The sequence below is a fragment of the Camelus dromedarius genome, chromosome 18 (genome assembly GCF_036321535.1).
Source record: "Camelus dromedarius isolate mCamDro1 chromosome 18, mCamDro1.pat, whole genome shotgun sequence".
Classification (NCBI taxonomy): Eukaryota; Metazoa; Chordata; class Mammalia; order Artiodactyla; family Camelidae; genus Camelus; species Camelus dromedarius.
Genome location: NC_087453.1, coordinates 4,394,501 through 4,403,895, shown reverse-complemented (window position 1 = coordinate 4,403,895; position 9,395 = coordinate 4,394,501). Strand labels below are relative to the sequence as shown.

Sequence of the window (9,395 nt, the reverse complement as noted above, 5' to 3'; positions counted from 1 at the left end):
AAGTGTGGCCTGTGCAGGGTTCGGGCCAGTGCACAGTTCCAGGCCTAGAAGGCTTGAGCTTGAACCGGCTTTCAGCAAATGCACACTGCAGGCCTAGAAGCGGGGCCTGAACACGATTCCCACCAGAGCGCATTTCCAGACTGCGCACCCTTTGAGCCACGGAGGCTTTGGCCCAGAGCCTGTACCCACGCAGCCTTGGCCTCAAGGCGATCACGCGCCCTCTCTGGGCCTGAGGCACCCGCTCTGGACCGGGAGAGCCCCCACCCTCCTGGCCCCTCCCTGGCCTTACGCGCCAGCCCGCCCACGCCCACGCCCACGCGGAGCAGCTGGTGCTCAGCGGGAGACGCGAGTCTGGACCCTGGGGAGGCCCCTCACCCTGGAGGCGTGGCCTGGGCGCCAACCCGCCCAGTCCTGGTGGGCTCCGCCTTGCGCCGCGCGGTCCAGGCCTCCGCCCGCCGCCGCCAGCCGCCTGGGCACGAGGGTCAAGGATAGCAGTGCGCAGGCGCAGGGCGGGAAGTGGGGTGGTGTGCGAGGGGCGGGGCCCTGGGGGGAGGGGGCAATGGACGGCAAGGGAGGTAGACGAGGGGGTCGAGAGCTGCACCGGGAGCTGCAGGGAACGATGAGAGACCATGGTGAGTGGGGATGGGTGACGAGGGGAGCTGGGGGGGCTTGTAGGAGGCGCTGAGACCTGGGGGTTGGTGGGATGGATGAGGAGGGGAGTAGGGGGCCTGCAGGAGGCGCTAAGACGTGGGGGTGGGGATGGATGAGGAGGGGAGTGGGGGGCCTGCAGGGGGCGCTGAGACCTGGGGGGTGGGGATGGATGAGGAGGGGGGTGAGGATGGATGAGGAGGGGGGTGGGGGTCCTTGCAGGGGGCGCTGAGACCTGGGGGGTGGGGATGGATGAGGAGGGGAGTGGGGGGCCTGCAGGGGGCGCTGAGACCTGGGGGGTGGGGATGGATGAGGAGGGGGGTGGGGATGATGAGGAGGGGGGTGGGGGTCCTTGCAAGGGGCGCTGAGACCTGGGGGGTGGGGATGGATGAGGAGGGGAGTGGGGGGGGCCTGCAGGGGGCGCTGAGACCTGGGGGGTGGGGATGGATGAGGAGGGGAGTGGGGGGGGCCTGCAGGGGGCGCTGAGACCTGGGGAGGGGGGTGGGATGGATGAGGAGGATAGTAGGGGTAGGAGAGAACTAACTAAAAGGGGTTTTGAGAGATGGTGGTGGTGGAAGAGGGACAAGGGAGCCTATAGGTAGGATGCTCTAGAGACCTGAGCAGGAGGTAGGTGGTGGAGGGAAAATTCAGGAGACAAGGAGGGAATGGGAAACACAGTGGTTATGGTCATGATGGAGAAAGGGAGGGAGCCCAGCTAATGGTCAGGGGGTGAGCAACGAAAGTGAATGGAATTAAAGAACCTGAAGGGCAGAAGGTGGGGGGTGGGGGCGTTGGGGAGACTAGGAGGCTGGAAGGAAGAAACCGGGAGGTCAAAGTGGAGACAGTGATGAGAAGGTGGGAGGGGGCTGGACCACCCGTGCAGCTTTACATCTTTCCCAGCTCTTTAGAAGTCCTAGAATTCATTCCAGACTATCTTCTGTAAGGCAGGTGGGAGGGAGAGGGAGAGTGAAGAAACAGAGAAAGGGATTTGGGGGTGGGCAGTTAAAACTCAGGAGCCATGACATGAACGCACTACCTGTCACTGAATTGTTCGCTTTAAAGGGGTTACTTTCTGTTGTATGAGTTTCATCTCAATAAATTCTTTTTAATGGAGATTAATTTAAAGCTGATTTTGATGGTCTTCAGAAAGAGTTGAGTCTCCAACTAGATACAAGATAAATACAACTTTGGAGCCAACAGATGATTAAAATCTTTTGCAGTTCCCTGAGATTTTTTTTTAAAGGTATGGTTAACAACATTCCAGGAAATTTCATTTTGTTTCCACTTTTTAATTAAAAAAAAAGTTGATGAAAATTTAACAGAATTTTCTTGTTTGCTGATTGTGAATAAATACATTTGGATGCTGGAAAACAAACCAAAACATAACTCGAAGAAGAAGGCGGTCTTGAGGACTAGGTTGGGATGGGCTTCTGGAACCTCAGTGGAGACATGGCCTTCACTTGGCCTCCTTTCGTTTGAGCACACCTTCCAGCAGCGGGGGATGGCGTTTCTGTCCCACCTCTGTACCTTCTGTACGTCTGCTCATTCGTTCTCCGCAGCCCCTTCTTGTAGCTCTTTGTATTTTATCTCACATTCTGGTGCTTAGTGTGGACTCAAATATTTTTCTTTCATTTTCAAATTCACTTTTCAAAGAAACTCACGTGCCAGCAGGGATGTGCTTGTTGGTTAAGTTCTTGGGTCGCTACCTTTCACAGTGTGTCTAGGTGTCTGTTGCAGTGTGTGTGCTGCAAGGGAGGAGAGAAGTATTTGAAGGTCCCCAGGAAAATAGTGTTATAATAACTTCCCTTAAATCATGTAAATGAGTTTCTCTGCCTGAACCACCACCTCTGTTTAGTGCCCTCTCGGGTAATTCTGTGTTACGGTTCCAAAACTCCTGCAACGAGGAAGCTTTGTATTATAAATTCGTGTACTTATAGTATATTATATTTATATTATAAAATTGTGCTTAGAAATTTCAACTACAGATTGAAAAAGTATTATTTAAAGGAGAGGTGGGACATAGAAAGGGGAAACTGTGGTAGACGTGGAGGGAAAAGCAGGGGCCTAAGAGGAGAGAGGGAGAGATGGGAGAGGAGGGGTGAGCAGGAGGGGAGAGAGGGCGACGTGGATGGGGGACTGGAAGGAGGTGAAGCCGGGAAGAACCGTGCAGTGTTCCAAACTTTGTTTCGGAGGTGAGGAGTCCACCACAGGTCACAGGTTTCCTTTCCTCTTTCAGAACGTTCCTGGGATTGACTGGACAATTTCCCACTGGAGGATGTGTCACCTTGGACCCTCTGTGGGTCCTTCTCTCAGGAGGTATAGGTAAGAGGGGAACCCCAGAAGGCTGTCTTCCTTCCAGAGTGCCCTGGCAGCCCCACTGACCAGGAGAAGGGGAGGAGCCTTTACGTGTGGGTGAAGGGTGCATAGGGCCCATGTGGGGGCTGACGCTGTGGCAGCCGTCTGGGGCCAGGCTGCTACCCTGGCCGTGCCTGTGGGTGGCTTCAAAAGCTGGGTGGTATTTGGAGCCCACCTGTGGGCCAGACTCAATCCCAAGGCAGTGGGCTTGTCTGGCAGCCTCTGGAAGAGTCCGGAGTGTCAGAGCCTCACCTCAGCAGTGCTGGCTCCTTTAGGGGTGCAGGTTCTCTGTGGGACCTGAAGTGGCCCTTCCCTTTTGACCCTGCAAACCTTCCTGTGTTCTTAGATAAAACAATATTTGGGGAGACACCTCAAAAAAGAGGTGCTAAATTTTCCTAAAAAGCCTGGGGAGTGCAGAAGACTAAAAAAGTAAGAGATGCAATTCTGTTTCACCCCGAGTGTGCAGAGCAGTTTCTGCCTGTTGAAGGCGCAACCCCTGTTAATTAGGGGGTTGAGGGAGAGCAGAGGCCGGTTGCTTGCCTTTAGTTTTGAATGAAAAGAGCAATTAACTCCTGGGCCCACCACTGCTTGTAAAGTCTGAACTCCTCTTATTCACTTCAGTTCCGCCCTTTATCTACCCTCATATATCTTCCCAAACGCTTTTTTTCTGCCGCTTCCTGTCCCTGCTCCATCCAGACCCACCTCCTACTTACTGCAGGTGGCCGCTCCACGTGTGACCTGAGCCCCGTGTCTGTTCTGAGACCCAGAGCTTTGACCTGGCTTGGCTTTGCCGTCGTAGGCGTCCCTGGGAACGCTGATGGCCACAGCTTAGTCGGACTGAGACCCGGAGACGCAGCATCCTCTCCTGGAGTCAAATGCTGCTTCATCTCCTAAAGATGCCCCGGGTTGTGGCGGGCCAGCCTCCAGTTCTCCCGATGCCGGTGGTACAGTGTTGGTCACCTGCCTCCTCCAGGCGACAGTGATGCTTACTATGCCTTTTGCCCAGGATGTCAAGGGACTTGTGCGTGGTTGACAGCTACTCACCAGGCGCGTCCCTGGGAGACACTCCCAGGCCTGCAGCGCTGGCATTTCAGCCTTGCGGGGGCAGTGTTGCTCCTTGGCACGCTCACATTATCAGCTTTTGATCAGTCAAAGGGGCTCAAAGAAAGAAAAGGTCCCGGCCAGGTATGTGGTGCTTCCCACGCAAAAAGGAACAAGGGTAGGAGGCCACGAGAGCGCTTGGTTGCAAAAAGCAAGTGTTCAAGTACCTTCTACTTAGATAGCTCTTTGGCCACAGGCTTTATTTGCCTCCAGGGCCTGCTTTTGACCCAGTAGGCATAGGATGTCTGTGGGGCAGGCATGATATATAATGCTATTTGGAAATGTAATAGCTTTACGCAGAGATATAAAGTGATCAATGTAAAAATATTTTGAAACAAAAAAATAAAATAGATGAGTGTCTTGCAGAATAGCAGCGAATGATGCAGGCCAGCAGGCTTGGTCATCATTTTTTAAAATTATTCTCAGTCTGCTCACTGCTTCCAAAGTAAGTGTCACGAGTCTTACCACGTTATGAGTCCCCGGCCGTCTAACTTGAGTGCCACATCTTTACAAGGCACGTGGTCAGCACTTAAGTTTTTGAGGTTTCCGAGTAAAAAAGGAGGTTGATAATGAAATGAGGCATGAAGGCTGGAATTGCCAGAAAATCTGCGGCAAGGGGTCTTTGTCAGTTTTGCTGATGTTGGATCCAAGGTGCTCGGGACAGAGAGGGTCCCCCGGCAACTCTCTGTTGAATTTATATATGCTGGTGTCCATCCTTAACCATTCATTTTTATTACCTCTCTAGCATCCAGGAAGGGTGAATTTGATTTTTATGTCCTGGAGTCTTACATAAATAAACGTTGGGGTGATTTCCTCCTGTTGCTCTGCAGTGATATTTACCTGAACAGTTGGATGACATCTCTGACCGCTTCATTTTAAGGAGCCTTCCTAGAGCCTTTTGCTTTATTCAGCAGTTGTTCGTTCATGCAGGAGGTGTTCACCATTAACTCAGGTAGCTCCATTGTTGGGAAACGGGGTGCTCAGACGGCTTTCCTGAAAGCTAATGTGGCACCCAGAATTTCCACACTGATGCTGGAGGTACCATTTCCCAAGTTGGACAATGTGCCTGCTTACAGGTGAAGAGCGTTTAACACATGATGGGTTAGCAGGTAGCTCTGTACTAAGACGTGTTGGTGCTGCCTCAGCTGTGCATGTTTCTATGATCAGCTCCATTCTAAGGAAGAAAAGCTGGACAGTTAATTTCTCCTTAGTGGACCATTATAATTGCCGAGAGATACCAGGTTTTTGTCCTGCACAGGTGGTGGTTTCTGTGTTTGTTTATTTTGTTCTGAAGCCTGACTAGCAACTAGTCGTAAACTATTGTTTAATTCACTCTTACAGTGATAAGATTGGCTACTCTCAGGGTCATAAAGGTAATTTGCATCCCCCCAAAATACATAAAACAGCCTTGCTCTTTTGTCCGGAATGTTATTACCGTCATTGTACTTCAACCAATGAGTTGCCAAAGGAGTGTCCATTTTCGAACATGCCAGTTAACCTGTCGGGCAAACGTTGTTTTTATACAGATCATTATCCTTTGAACTTTGGTATGAACACAGAGCAAATGCATTTTTATTTGGTGAGCAATTCAGCATTGCCCGTGGACTTGGCCACAGGGGTGAAGAGTTTGGGGGCAAAGGAGGCACAGGGGAGAGTTCTTAAAGCCATGTGGAACGCTTATGGGACAGGAAGAGGCAGGGTCCAAGCATGGGAATTTGATGACTAAGCAAAAGGGTACTTAGGTGTTCCAGAGCTCTCCGGAACGCTATCATTATAACCTCTACTTCCTCCTGCTTATACATGAAGAAACATTTAGGAAATAAACAGATAAATAAATAATAAAAGCTTTATTGCATTTAGTCTGATTAAGTGGAGTCTGAACACTAGCCTCTTGGGGGGAAAGTCTGGAAATGTGTACTTTAGCCCATTAATGGTAGTTAATTTGGGGACTGGGGATACTGAAGGGGCCAATGCGAAGGACCCCCTTTTTTCTGTGCATGATATCTTTAAATAGCACACAGAACTGGTGCAAAAGAAAAGGTGATCTCCTCTTCCGTTGTTGGAAAAAAAAAATCCTGGAGGATCAAAAATCTGAAATAAATACCGGGGGTTTATGGGGTGCATTCTGTTTGTCTCTGTCTCCCAAGCCTCTGGCTACTAGTCAGTGTCCAGAAGAATCATAACATGGCAGTAAAAGTGGGACACAGCTTCCCTGCTGTGTGACCTTCCACCGGTTACTCACCCTATCTGAGTCTGTTCTCTCATCTGAACCTTGAGCCCTGCTATAGTACCTTCCAAATTTTCTTATAATGAAGAAGGCATGAACTAATCGATGTCAAGGGCTTAAAAATAATGCTGGGCTGGGGCTAGTAAATGCCAAGTAAATGTTAGCTTGTGTATTATTTTCACTCCCTTATGCAACAGTTGTTATTTATAATGAAAGTTTTTTGATGTCGTTGGAATTCTGCAAGTCTTTTGAACTTCACTTTTTAGCTTTCTTTTGCTAATTCTAAAATTAAATCTGCCTTTAAAAAAAAATGACATCCCTAAATCTTCTGGCGCAGAGCAGATAAAGAAGTGTTATGTTACATTTTTGTATTTCTCCAGTAGGTTTAGCATTAGAAAGAGGTCTCAGTTCAGTGGCATGGTTAGATCATACCTCCTTAGACACTAATTCGAGGCTGATAACTCTACTCTAAAATCTAAAAAGAGTGATACCCGTTGTTGTCTGGTACCGAGGACATTTTGGGATGTGCTGCTTTTTGCAGAAGCTGCTCCATTCTTGCTCTGGTCGAGGGTAACAGTAACCACGCTGGTGGGTGTATGCTCAGTTCTGACGCTCATTCGACCTCTCAGAGGCATTTGTCAGTCACTCCTCTTTCATGTACTTCACTTGTGCGGTAGGCAGAATAATGGGTCCCCAGATAAGTCTACATCCTAATCCCTGGAACCTGTGAACATGCTCAGATACAAGGCCAAAGGGACCTTGCCGATGTGGTTAAGGTGAGGGTGTGAGACGGGAAGCTTTTGCTGTATTATCTGAACAGGCCCCGTGTAAACACAGGGATCCGTATAAGAGGGAGGCGGGGGTGTCAGGGTCAGAAGAAGGCAATAGGGTGACGGGAGCAGAGAGAGGCATTGGAAGATGTTGGCTTTGGAGGATGGGGCCACGAGCCCAGGAAGGCAGCCTCTGGACATTGGAAAAGACAAAGAAATAGATTCTCCTCTCGAGCCTTCAGAAGGAATGCAGCTCTGCTGATTCCTCTTAGACTTCTGACATCCAGAACCATAAGAGAATAAATCTGTGTCGCTGTAAGTTGCTGGGTTGTGGGAATTTGTTGCGATGGTAACAAGAAACACAACTTGCATTGAGGTGACTCCACACCTCTGGTCCTCTCCTTCGCTGTGGCCACATCTTCGTCTTCTGTGCTGCTTCCTTCCTCCCTCTTCGGACCTCTTAGCAAGAGACGGGGTCGCTGGGCAGAGTCCTTGGACCCTCCCTCTCTGCATCCTCTTTAGGGGTCTCACCAGTCTCTACGTTTCTGATGCACCGTGCGTGCGTGATGGCTGCCAAATGTTGTTCTCCAGCGGAGGACTCCGTTACCCACTGCCTTCTCTCTGTCCCTGTCAGGGCACCTGCTGGGCAAACGTAATTTGTCCAAAGCAGAATTCTTGGTCCCCTTCCCCCCAAATCCCGTTTCACTCAGTCTTCCCATTGCAGTCAGTGGGGATTCTTCCAGACGCTCCAGCCAAACACCTTCGAGGGCCCTCTCTCTCACAGCTGCATGCATGCGTTCACGAGCAAATCCTGTTGGCCTTACCTCAGAATACTTCCCGAATCTGACCACCTCCACCCTCCCCTGCGCCCACTCGAACCCAGGCCACTAGTGTCGCATCTCTTTCTAAAACACCAACCATGCCCCACGCAGAGCCCTCCAGGCACCGCGGGAGCTGGGGGCCCCCTTCTCCTCGCAGACTTCAGCCAGGCGACCACGTTTCCCCGCTTCTGCTCCCTCCGCACGCCCCCTGCTGCTCCTCACACGCCCCAGGCAGGTTGTCCCGCAGGGACTTTGCACTTTGAGGGGAGGCAGAACATGCACCCCAAATACCCTGCTTTGGCATAAGGATATTTTGGGCTAAAGGCACTTGGGAAAGAGCATGTGCAGGACGGGCCCTCTGACCCCCCTTTTCTTCTCGAGAGCAGGAGACAAAACCCCTGTGTGGACGGTGCCCTCCCTGTACCAGCAGGAAGCGGTCTTGTCACCAGAGACGGGGTGGAGGCCAAGAGAACTCCGCACGGACACACTGGCCGAGATAACCCAGTCTTCCTTGAGGTTCCCCGTGTATTGTTACCTTTCTACAGCTTCTGGTCTTTGCTCAATTTGCTGCCTAAACCCCAGGCCTGGCCCCTTCCCTGGGTCTCCCTGTTTTCTGGGGACACCCATGTCCACCTAACAGTCTGCATGCGTTTCTCCTGTGAATGTGTTTTAGGTCAATTTACTTCTCAGTCGGAGACCCTAAGAGGCCGAGGAAGAGTTGTGCCTCCGGTACAATCCGGTGATTCCTCCCCCCACGGTGTGTGGCTCTTTTACCTCCTGCAAATCTATGTTCTGCTGTCCCTTCTCTGAGGCCTTCCTGGCCTCCCTGTTTAAAACTGAAACCCCATACTACTCAGCCATAAAAAAGAATAAAGTCCTGCCATTTGCCGCAACGTGGTTGGACCTGGAGACCGCCATTTTAAGTGAAGTCAGCCAGAAAGAGAAAGAAAGACCACAGGATAGCACTTATGTGCAGACTCTTTAAAAAACCATACACACAATTGAACTTGTTTACAAAACAGAAACAGACTCACACACATAGAAAACAAACTGATGGTTACTGGGTGGGGCGGGGGAAGAGGGGTGGGAAGGGATAAATTGGGAGTTTGAGATTTGCAGATACACACTACTATGTATAGAATAGATAAACAACAAGGTCTCACTGTACAGCACAGGGGACTACATTCAATATCTTGTAGTAACCTAGAATGAAAATGAACATGCAAAGGAATATGTGTATGTATATGTATGACTGAAATATTATGCTGAAATGATACAACATTGTAAACTGACTATACTTCAATTTTTTAAAAAATGGTAAAGAAAATCCTTTAAAAAAAACCCCAGAACCTCCAGTATCCCTCATCAGCTTCGTGTTCCTCAGGATTTAACGTTGCTGGCATCCCCTCCAAAAATGAAAAGCTCGCGGTGTCACCAAAATGCACACTCCCCCAGGGCAAGGTCCTTCCTGTG

At 50.4% G+C, this 9,395-nt stretch overlaps 1 long non-coding RNA gene across 2 annotated transcripts; it reads left to right on the top strand.

The window, feature by feature from the left end:
- Positions 1–487: 487 nt before the first annotated feature.
- Positions 488–8,973, top strand: LOC116147474 (uncharacterized). 2 transcript variants are annotated; one of them, XR_010385002.1, is made up of 3 exons: positions 488–632; positions 2,885–2,970; positions 8,309–8,973. It is a non-coding gene; the product is annotated as an uncharacterized LOC116147474 (long non-coding RNA). The 2 variants fall into 2 exon arrangements; XR_010385001.1 differs by lacking the exon at positions 8,309–8,973 and adding an exon at positions 3,722–4,904.
- The last annotated feature ends 422 nt before the right edge of the window (positions 8,974–9,395 follow it).